The 10,362-nt window shown below is 32.8% G+C and overlaps 2 long non-coding RNA genes across 11 annotated transcripts; both read right to left on the minus strand.

The window, feature by feature from the left end:
- Positions 1–1,323: 1,323 nt before the first annotated feature.
- On the minus strand, positions 1,324–1,784 carry LOC130961290 (uncharacterized). The gene is made up of 3 exons (XR_009079479.1): positions 1,641–1,784; positions 1,488–1,541; positions 1,324–1,400 (listed from the first exon to the last, which is right to left on the minus strand). It is a non-coding gene; the product is annotated as an uncharacterized LOC130961290 (long non-coding RNA).
- Positions 1,785–4,874: 3,090 nt separating this feature from the next.
- On the minus strand, positions 4,875–9,966 carry LOC130961287 (uncharacterized). 10 transcript variants are annotated; one of them, XR_009079472.1, is made up of 8 exons: positions 9,662–9,966; positions 8,429–8,518; positions 8,294–8,325; positions 6,697–7,541; positions 6,283–6,325; positions 5,736–5,924; positions 5,435–5,503; positions 4,875–5,131 (listed from the first exon to the last, which is right to left on the minus strand). It is a non-coding gene; the product is annotated as an uncharacterized LOC130961287 (long non-coding RNA). The 10 variants fall into 10 exon arrangements; XR_009079477.1 differs by having other exon boundaries at positions 8,289–8,325; XR_009079473.1 differs by having other exon boundaries at positions 8,289–8,325; positions 8,429–8,577.
- Positions 9,967–10,362: the final 396 nt, after the last annotated feature.

Raw genomic sequence — 10,362 nt, forward strand, 5'->3', positions numbered from 1 at the left:
CTTAACCTAACAGCAAACCACTGAACCGAAAATCATTCTTGCATAGAACCGAAGTCACAATAGCCACCGAACCGAAATACGTTCATATGGTAACTCAACCTAACAACAAACCACTGAACCGAAATCACAATAGCCACCGAACCGAAATCACAATAGCCTCCGAACCGAAATCACAATAGCCTCTGAACCGAAATCACAATAGCCACCGAACCGAAATACGTCCATGTGGTTAATCCTTCATTTTCAACTTTCAATCAACAAGCACAAGCAACCAAACAACTTCATGCACAGGTAATGATCAAATAGTACAAATAGCAGGTATAACAAATAGCAGGTAATATATATCAATTAGGCATACCCAAGAACTGCATAGCAATCAAAACAAACAAATGCATATGATGCATGCCTGTTCTATGGCTGATGGGGCCCATCTGTCGGTTATCCAGCCAACCCGACAAGTCCGAAAACCTTAGACTGTCCCCCGTCGCGCATCCCCAAGAGTCTATGCATAGAGTTCACATTCAATTATTATATCATCGCTCAATGGGGGCTATCCATACCCGGGAATTTATACGTGCCCGGTCACCCTTACGACGTAGGGTCAACAGAGTATCGAGATTCAACCTGGAACACGTGGTGGCGAGCCACGGTTCTTACCCAGGAAAACTCGTATCTCAGATATCATTATTCATAAGCCATGGCAATTATCATCAATACATCATCAAGTACCAAACCTTAACATTAAACTTCATTAACATCCTTATTTTCTTCATAAGAGCCACTATTTACAACTTTCTTCACCTTCAAAGTTCACTCAAAATCATTTTTACAAAAGCACTTTCAAAACCTCATTTTCACCACATTCACAATTCCTTACCTATAACACATACATTTGCTAACACTTCCATTTCTACCTCATCAACAGCCATTTCAAGCTATTTTCAACCAATCCATTAATGCCATCATCAACTCTCATACATGCATTAAACCATCAATTCACATAACAATTTTTTTCAAGAACAAACATCAACCATAATCATCAATCTATACCAACACCAACACAATCCATCATAAGCAAGTCCAAGGGCATAAAATTAATAACCTCAAGGCCTCCTATTCCCAATATATGATTACCAAAATTATACTAACAACAATACCAAGCTACTCATTAAATGCCATTAACAATTCAACTTATCCTATGGTTCTTCTAACCTAAGTTTTCACAACACCGTAGATATTAAACGTGCGAAACTTAAACCATACCTTGGCCGATCACTTAGTTCACCCAAGGCAGCCTCACAACTCAAAATTACAGCCCCTCCAAACTCAATCAAACAGCCCAAACCAAGCTTGATCACCAACAAGCCTCCAACAAGCATCAACATTCACATACACACTACCTAAACCACAATTAACACATCCAACATAACAACTCAATACCCAAATGCCTAAATTCAGAAATTTTATTAGGGTTTGAGACCTCTTACCTTTACCCACTGATCCTTGAGCAATACCCACAAGAAATCAAGTCTAGTGAACCCCTAAAACATAAAAATCATAAAGGAATTGAGTTTCTCAAACCTTAAACTCGAAATTCATATACCAGCAGAAATGGAGCTAGGAAAAACCGATTCACTTACTGTTTTGTTTAGATAAAATTGAAGAGCTCGACGAGCCCGACGCGTGGCCGCGAACGGTGCGGCGATCGGAGCCCGGATGAGAAAGTTATGGTAGTTGGAAGGAATGGTGAGGGTTTGTGAATCTCCTCTCCCTCCCTTGCTGTAATGGCGTCGCAGCAGCTTGTGAGGAAGAAAAGAGCTGCTGCCTCTTTTAAGTGTTTGGGTCCGGTTGGACCCACGGGCCCGGTTTGGGCCCCGGTTCAACCGGTTTGGCCTTTTCGGTCCGTTTTTGGACCAAATTTTCGAAATTGGTATCAAAATTTTCGTTTCAACGAGCCCTATCCTATTTTGATATTAGTTTTGCATTTTTAGCATTCCTAACTAAAATTCAATTTATTAACTAATAATTCACCGATTTTAGCGGGGTTTACAGCTAAGATGCTTACCAAATGTGGTTAGTTTTGGTGAAGCTATCTTGAGCCTTTCATGCTCAAAAATGGAAGAAGAAGATTCGGCCAGCTAGAGGAGATTCTTGAAGCATGGCTTGTCTTTGATTCTGCTCAACCACCACAGGGAGTAGCTAGAGTGGCGAAGTGATGGTTGAAGGCAGAGATTGAAGCAGATGAAGTCATTATCATCATGAGGCATCAAGGGCCAGAAATCCATCTTGGAGAGCAAGCCAAGAATGGAGAGCCCGGATTGATGAAGGGTGATGATCAAGAAAGGACTAGAGGTAATTGCATGTTGGCTAATGCATGGTTATCTCTTCTCTCTCTGTGTGGCCGAACCGGTTCTGTGTTAGTTGAAGGAGGAAGAAGTTGGTTCGGTTTTGGCTTCAAGTGTGGAGGCTTTCCTCTTCTTTAAAAAGGGGGAACAACCACTGTTGGAAGCAAGGAGAAAAATTTGAGAGTGCAAGGCACAGAGTTCTCAGAGCTACCTGAGCTAACAGTTTTCTCTTCTCCTTCAATGTATTCAGTTTTGTATTTTTCTATTTAATTTTGTCATGTCTTGAGTCTCATGGTAAAAGGCAAACAGTGAGGTTTGTAATGAAAAAGCCATAGAGCGGAAAAAGGCAGAGAGTGCAAAATTAAAAGAAAAGCCATTGATGTCTTAGAGTTCATTTGTACATCTTTGTTGTGTATCATGATTCTGTGGGAATCCCCTTGTAAGTTGGGTTAGCACTTTACAAGTTGTAATCAGATTGATTATAGTGAAATTCCATCATGTTTGTGATGGAGACTGGATGTAGGCTGCACTGCACTTAGCAGCCAAACCAGGATACATCTTGGTGCAATCTTCTTCTTCTTCTACTCCAATTCTGTTTTCAATTACACAGGAGCAAAAGCCAGAATTATCTCGTGCCAAGTGACGAGACAAAACAAAAAGTCTCGTGGCAAGGGACGAGACAAAACTGAGTTGCTCGTGTCAAGTGACGAGCAAAAACAGAAAAGTATCTTCTGAAGATCAGCAAGTAGTAGCTTCGAAAAAGGGGGCTAAGATTCAACCCCCATTCTCTTAGCCACTGAAACCATCAAAGTCTAATCAAGTTAAATAAGAATATTTAGAATAATGTGCGTTGCTTATAACTGATTTTTGTTATATTAAACCAATTTTATTATTAGTTAAACTTGATTAATAAAAAAACTTAGATGTGTAACGTTATATATTTTACAATAAATATTGATGAGTGCACCTAGTACTTTTTTAATAGTAAGTATTTAATATGTTTTATTTTTATTTAATATGATAAATACTACTTTTAATTTTGGTCCTAATAGTATAAAATATTATAAAATATAATAATTCAAAAAGTATTTATTCTAAACTCATCGATTTTGACATTCAAATAATATAAATATTCCAACATAAGAATAAAGATTTGAGAACTTAAATATTGACATTAACCTATTACGTCATTATACTACATGATATTTAATGTAATATGTTATTATTTAATTAATGAATTGAAATAATCATTAATTTGACTTATGTTTTATTTTTTAATGATTAATAATTTAATATGACTAAAAAATTATTTAAAAATTAATTTAAAAAATAAATAATCTTTCAAAGACAAATTAAACTATAATCCTAATTTAAATGCTTTGAAAGGGAAAGGGCATCATATACATCTAAATTAATGCCTAATAGGTAATAATATGTGAAAGTGATTTTGAACCATGACAGAATCACGATATACATTAAAAAAGAAGTCATTAGTCCAATAAGGAAAAGAAAAATAGTATCCTATAAAAGAGAAGGGGAACCAATAAAAAAGACCAAGTCTAATAATCTTAAACACAAACATAAATATTAACTAAGTATAAAGTACTTTGTAAATACATTTTCTATGATGGTTCATGGTTGTTAGATCGTACAATAATTAAAACATATTAACAATAATTATAAAACATTATAATTTGTTGTTGCCAGTAATATGTTAATTTATATCTAGACATAATTAGTTGGTGGATAGAGCGATGAGGGGTCGCAACAACCATGTTGGAGTTATAGTGTTGAAATTGAAATAATTAAGCAACAAAAAATTTAACTATATAAAAAAATATTGGAGGAGAAATATTAAATTTTGTTAGAACTTGAAAAGACATTATTATAATTAAAATTTAAAAAGATTTGATAAGTAATAAATTGAATAAGCAGAGATGTAGCACTACAACAAAACAGCATTTTGGCGACGGTTTTTTTTAATGCTTGGCGACGGTTTTAACCGTCACTAAATGGTTTTGCGACGGTAAAAAAAAGCGTCACAGATTTGAGCGTCGCCAGTTGACATAGTGACGGTTTTGGACCACCGTTGGTAAGAAGTGTCGCTAAATTGTTTGTGACGGTTTTTGAAGTATAAAACCGTCACTAATCTGTAACACTTGTAAAGTTGCTTTTTATGCTGCATTTCGCGACGTTTTAAAACTGTCGTTAAATTACTAATTTCTGTGACAGTTTTTCTTTATATTTCATGACTATTTTAAACCGTCACTAAGTTACTAGTTCTTATGACAGTTTTTAGGTATATTTAGTGACAATTTAAACCATCACAATATTTTTAGTGACGATTTTTTGATTTAAAACCGTCACTAAGTTACTAATTCCTATGACAGTTTTTTCCAGTATTTAGTGACTGTTTTAAACTGTCATAATCTCTCCAACATCAATGTTTTGTTTTATTAATTATTAAAAAAATTATTTCTATTATAAATAATAATTTATTTGTCTATCAACAAAATAATAAATGGCATTATATTTCAACAAATTTAAACTCAATCTCACAAGTTTTACAAAAATAGAAACAATATATTTCAAAAGTTAAATTCTACAAATTTTACATAGTCATAATCCATAAAATGTAAATTCAAAAAATCCTAACTTAATCGAAACATATAAAGCTAACAATTGTACTTGTAACTTAATCCTCAACTTTTCTCCTCAACTTCACTTCACATTCAACCTCAATAGTATCAAACTTCAACAATTACTTCACAAGCAACTCTTGTCCTCTACAAATGAGAGAATGCAATGATTAGAATGCATTCACGAATAAAGGGACTTGCAATGAAACATGAAATATAGGAAATTAGAAATATCCAAATAAAGATTACCACCAAGACTAATGCGCATTTGAATTTGTTTGAAATACATGGCATAACCCCAAGCTCATAAAAATTTACAATTAAATGAACTTATAAGGTTTTCAGGTTTAGGATTTGGGATAAAGGTGTGGGGATGGAACCATTAACTGATTTAGTATGAAGGGGGGTATATACAGTAATTTTTGGTTTGGAGAAACAGGAAAAACATACCACTGCTATTGATGACATAGAGAGAAATGAGCCAACAAAAATACCTTCAGACAATTTGGCTCCAAATATCTGCAAATCAAGTGGACAATGATGTTTAGAACCCGTCTCTACTCAACCATAAATGCTTAATTATGATTTCACTGTGTCAGAGCTTAATAAAACAGAACAAAGAAGAGCACTAGCTACTAATAACAATTCCTGATCCAAACATGACAAAGATTTCACAGACAGGCCTTAATCAAACCTTTTCACCTCTCAATTCAAAAGGAAACATTGAAGTATTTGATTGCATCATACTAACCCAGTATACTTGGAATCAAGTTCCCAAAAAGAAACTCCAAGATGATCCTAAAATACAATCAATTGCTTCAATGGTATCCAGTCCCTCTGCTGTAAGTTCAATAGCTTCTTCTGCAGTTGACAACATTATTCCGGTTCAGTCCAAAAGCCTTATGGTGAATGATCAATCTTCAGTCACTTCAAATCCGAGCTTGAAAACACAAGAATAAACTATGAAATAATCCAAGAGCAAGAAGTAGTAGTTATAAGCAAAAGATTAAAATATTTGAGGACTTCATCAACAACTAAACTATGCTTGGGTATGTATACAGTTTAAGAGTTGTAACAGTGAGAAATAATAAGAGTTATTATATCAGCTCTATTATTAATATTTTACATAGAAAAATTAATAAAGGAAAAGTAATAAAGAACCGCAGAATTATGAATTAACATTAAATTAATCATTAAGCTCACATCAAGTTTATAGGTGCACCAAACAAAACTACCAAGTTTTACAAGAATAGACATAAGATAGAACAGGCAACAGCAAGGAGTAATTTATGCCAAACCTTCATAAGAATCCTGCCTGCCCCCTGATTTCAATTGAGACTCCTACCCCACAGAAAAGCAAATAGATCATCAGTATGGGAGGAAACATTACTCTCATTTAAGAAAGTTCAGTATAATTTCCAGATAAATATTACTCTCATTTCTAGTCATAAAACAAGTCACAATCCAAGAGCCATAATCTTGTAGCTGCAGCACTAGAAGGGAAAAGGAAAAGGAAGTTTCAATGTGAAATTGATCAACTCAATAACTGCATAATCCTTTCCCCAACAATTTAATTACATATAAAATTAATAAAAAATTTGGTAACATAAGTTTATTATTCAAAACTATTTTTCATAAAGAAGAAACACATGCATTAAATTTCCTGATCTAAGCATATCAAGATTAATGAAGTTACAACTTCAAGCGGTTACCTCTTTTTTAGTCTCTCCATTAACTGAACTCTCAGTTTCAGTTATTCTCTCTACCAACTCTGGCTCAGAAGCATTTGCATCATTTAGCCTCTGAATCAGCATCCTTATTCCCAAACAACTTGGAAGGAAGCAATGAAGCAACTGCAGCTCTAGCACTTCTTTTTGCAGCCTCAGCTGCCTCAACCTCCTTAGCCTTTGCTTTGGCTTTCTGCCGCTCCTTCTCCTCCATCAGATGTAGCTAAAGTATAATTCGTTATTACATGACTTGATGCATATGTTCCTAAACTTTATCCTAAAGGATGTTGCCCAAGAATGTTTAGTATTAAACAGGACTTCAACAAAAAATGAATTTCATTCATAAACACCAGTACAAAGAAATCAAGAAAGAAGAGAATGCAAGTAAATTAAATACATTAAATTAAAATCAACTGAAAAAAATAAAGTCACTTTAGAAAGAACAGCAAAAAGATATTGTAAATGCTCAAGCTTCCCAAGTTGAGGTACCAAAAGTGAAGCTGCTATCTATATGTAGTGGCAATTATTGAGCCTTTAAAAGAATTAAGCATGAAAAGCCTTATGAAGATCTATCACACAAATATTAATGGACATTCAATCTTGATGAGTTATTGACAGATTTCGATTAATTAATTTATGCAAACTACTGAATTCATTGTGGATTGGTAAAATTAAAGTAAAAAATAGTAAAATATGCAGTGCCTTGTCAAAAGATGGCATGGGTAGTCGACCCTCCAAAATGATCAATCCACTTATGTATGGTGGCAAGCTAGGACAAAATTGTATAACTCTCCCTTGTTATCCTCCCCCTTTTCGGCGTTGAATTCATACTATAGGAAAAAAGAAAAAACTTCAATTTGAAAAATAGGGGGAGAATATTTCTCTTAAAAACTAATAAGAAATTATAGGCCTAGCTAATCAAGGACATCTTGACAAATTTTAATTCTATGTAGTTGAGCTCTTATGCGTCAATGATGTAATAAATTTATAAAAATTTGTGTGTATTGTGAGATAATTCATATACTTATATCTAATTAGATGCTACTATCTCTAAGTTCATAAAAATATTTAAAATATAAACTTTATTTATATGACAATACCTGATTATTATAATGTAAAAGGATTTTAAATTCACATATATAGTATGGAAATTAAACTTTTGATGATTGATGATGAAGATGATTAATAAATCAATATCAAGAGCTTAATGAATTATGAGAAGTCTTATTAATCAGTCCTTCCCCACCCATTCTATATATGTTTATATCTTGGTGTTTATTTGTTATTTAGTATAGCACAAAATGCTAATTGGGAAATTATATATATAGAAATGAAATTCAAATACAAGTATTTAAAGTATTTATAAAATAAGAGTTTGAATTTAAAATTTAATTTAAATTTATAACAGAAAAATTTAAATATGTGTGAAAAGGATAAGGTTTAAACCAACACTTATATTTATTATTTTTATTTTATGCATATCACAATGAAAATAAAAGAAACAAAAATCTCATTGTTTTGTTGAAGATCATATGCTTTGATTTGAAGTAAAAGTCAAAGAAGATTTTTATTAGTACCTTACCTTCCCAAGTCATCCCTCATGCTTCTGTACATCTGGTTTTGAAGAAAAAACAAAGAGAGAGAGAGAATGAATATCATGAAATTTTTACCAATTTATTTACTATTTTTTTAAAAAATAAAATGAATAAAAGTGAACCTAAAGATGGCTCTTGACGTGTGAAATTGTGAGGCCTTTAACATCCATCAACTGAAGAACAAGCATCAAAGAACCTCTTCAAACTTCAAACTTCAAAGCAATTCAGATTAGTCATAATCACAAATTTACTCAAGAGAGAGGGCCAGGCTCTGCATATGCCACTTTTGTGATTGAACATCTAACCCAAGACAAAAGACAAGAATAGAGAAAAATATAAATTTGGTGCTACTCTAATAAACATTACACCTTCCCCTACTTTTTCTTCCATGTGCTCTGTCTTTACTCTTTAACAATTGAGTAGATACATTTGGCACTTGGCAGTAACCAACATACATATTATAAGAGTTTCAAGTGTATGTTTGACCCTAAAAAGTAGAAACTAATTAAATTAAATAAACTTGCACACCCTCAGCTCCTATTTATAAATTTAAAAATTTATAACAGAACAAATTAAAGCGGTTTAATTCACAAAACATAGACTGATTTCTTTCTTCGACAAATATCTCGGCAAGAATTAATGCAATAAGGTATGTGCTATAAAATTAAACAATATCTTAAGTAACAATCATTGCAATGGAGAATTGGAGATCCCATTTATATATTAGCAAATCCATTTCTGTCTCATGACACATATGCCACATTAATTTATTTTCTATAATATAGAAGTTAGACACCTAAGTCAATATGAACACAAGAAAGTTAGTCAGAGATAGTTTTTTGATACTAGTAGGGATGGTGGTCTTTTGCTTTTAGCTTTTTCTATAAATTAGTCATCAAGCTCACATCAAGTTTATAGGTGCACCAAAACAAAACTACCACGTTTTACAAGGATGGACATAAGATAGAGAGATGAAATCCAAGATTAAAGTTCAGCTAATTAGCTTTTCCATTTTTAGCGTAGCAATTTGCATAATTCAAGAAGAGCACTAACCAATTCATGATGTCATCAAGGCACAAAAATATCAAAAAAATCAAGAGAAGAAATAATAAAGAGAGAATTCAAAGAAATCTAGTTGAAGCATTTCATCGAACATGTTGAGTGCGGAAAAAAGAAATAAGAAAATTAAAAAAAATAGCAAATATAAACATGACAATATAATCATTACAATAAATTGCAACAAAATAGAGCACCAAGATCAAACAATTGCAACAACTTCAGTACAACAAACATTAAGCAACAACAAAGAAATTGCAGGGGTAAAAATTATAGTAGAAAAACAATTAAATACTCACTATCAAGGTTGGAAGAAAAGAAAAAGTCGCTGGATGTGGAATTAGGGGTCGCACTCGAAGGGAAGAGAAAGGACGATGCAGGGACAGTGAACGGTGAACGCGAACCGCGACAGTGAATAGTGAACGGTGAACAGCGAACGGTGAATGTCCAATGCGAATCACGACAACGAACGATGAACTGTAGCATGGTGAAGGTTGTTACGTCACTTTCTCTGTTTCTCATCTCTTCTCATCTCATCTGAATCGGCATTGAGAAAGTGAATACAGTTTCAGGAAAAATAAAAAGTTAAAAAAAGAAAGAAAAAGAGTGAGCAAATATAGAGTCAGTACTAACGGTTTAATAATTAAGAGTAGAAGTGTCACAATATTAATTAATAGAGACCCTTAAAATAACGGTCATAAATTAAGTGTAGCTATTTGACTAATTTGGTGTAGTGTAGTATGGGAATTTGTAAATACTCAAAATATTACTTATTAAGGATAAAAGATATATTATTTAACCTTTTCAAAAATAAGTAAAAAAAAAAGTGTTTTTTTTATTATTTTATCCTCGTTGTTATACATAATCCTTAACGTTGATATTACATTTTTAACTATTTAAAGTTTTTGCAATCTTTTGGACTATATTTTGAGTCAAATAATTTGATAACCCTTTATTACTTTAATGAATTCATTTTTAATAAATTCACTACTACTCTTAG

The sequence above is a fragment of the Arachis stenosperma genome, chromosome 2, assembly GCF_014773155.1.
Source record: "Arachis stenosperma cultivar V10309 chromosome 2, arast.V10309.gnm1.PFL2, whole genome shotgun sequence".
In the NCBI taxonomy this organism is placed as follows: Eukaryota; Viridiplantae; Streptophyta; class Magnoliopsida; order Fabales; family Fabaceae; genus Arachis; species Arachis stenosperma.